Source organism: Rhagoletis pomonella, unplaced genomic scaffold, assembly GCF_013731165.1.
Source record: "Rhagoletis pomonella isolate Grant_MI unplaced genomic scaffold, Rhpom_1.0 Rhpom_scaffold_00001, whole genome shotgun sequence".
In the NCBI taxonomy this organism is placed as follows: domain Eukaryota; kingdom Metazoa; phylum Arthropoda; class Insecta; order Diptera; family Tephritidae; genus Rhagoletis; species Rhagoletis pomonella.
This window is the reverse complement of record NW_023458555.1, coordinates 113,395,673-113,396,563: the sequence shown is the minus strand read 5'-3', so window position 1 is coordinate 113,396,563 and position 891 is coordinate 113,395,673.

The window sequence follows — 891 nt, the reverse complement described above, 5'->3', positions numbered from 1 at the left end:
CGACACCAGTATGTGTCTTGAATGGAAGAATACGAGAACCTTGGTCACATGTCCGTGGTTGCGGCACCGAACTTAGAAGAACCGCATTACTACATACCGTATCAACAAAGCTTGGAAAGCCAAACTACAAAAGAATTAAACATCGCCGACGACTTCGTGACTAGCGCACTTGGAGTGACGTGGCATCAACGAAGCGGCAAGCTGTTATTCACGTTTACACCGAAGCAAGTATTCGGGTCCGTCACAAAGCGCACAATATTGTCCATCGCCTCATCGCTTTTTGACCCACTTGGATTGCAGTCACCTCTCGTAATTACCTCCAAAATAATCCTACAAGAACTATGGTTACTGAAGCTTAACTGGGATGAGTCTGTGCCTCAACATTTGTATCAAGCCTGGAATAACTGTTTAGCATCACTCAACTTGCTTCCGTCACTCACGTTCGTCACGTCAAAGTCGAGAGCAAATGAACAGAAACGTGCGTACGTAAATCGAACAGCCGTATGTGCGAATAGGTGCATCGCAAAACCCATGTACTTGGATGCTGCGAGCGTTTGGCAACATCAAGTGACGAAAGCAAGTTGAGTGATGCTAAACCGTTATTCCAGGCTTGATACAAATGTTGAGGCACAGACTCATCCCAGTTAAGCTTCAGTAACCATAGTTCTTGTAGGATTATGGTGGAGGTAGTTACGAGAGGTAACAGCAATCCAAGTGGGGCAAAAAGCGATGAGGCGATGTACAATATTGTGCGCTTTGTGACGGACCCGAATACTTGATTCGGTGTAAACGTGAATAACAGCTTGTCGCTTCGTTGATGCCACGTCACTCCAAGTGCGCTAGTCACGAAATCGTCGGCGATGTTTAATTCTTTTGCAGTTTGGCTTTCCA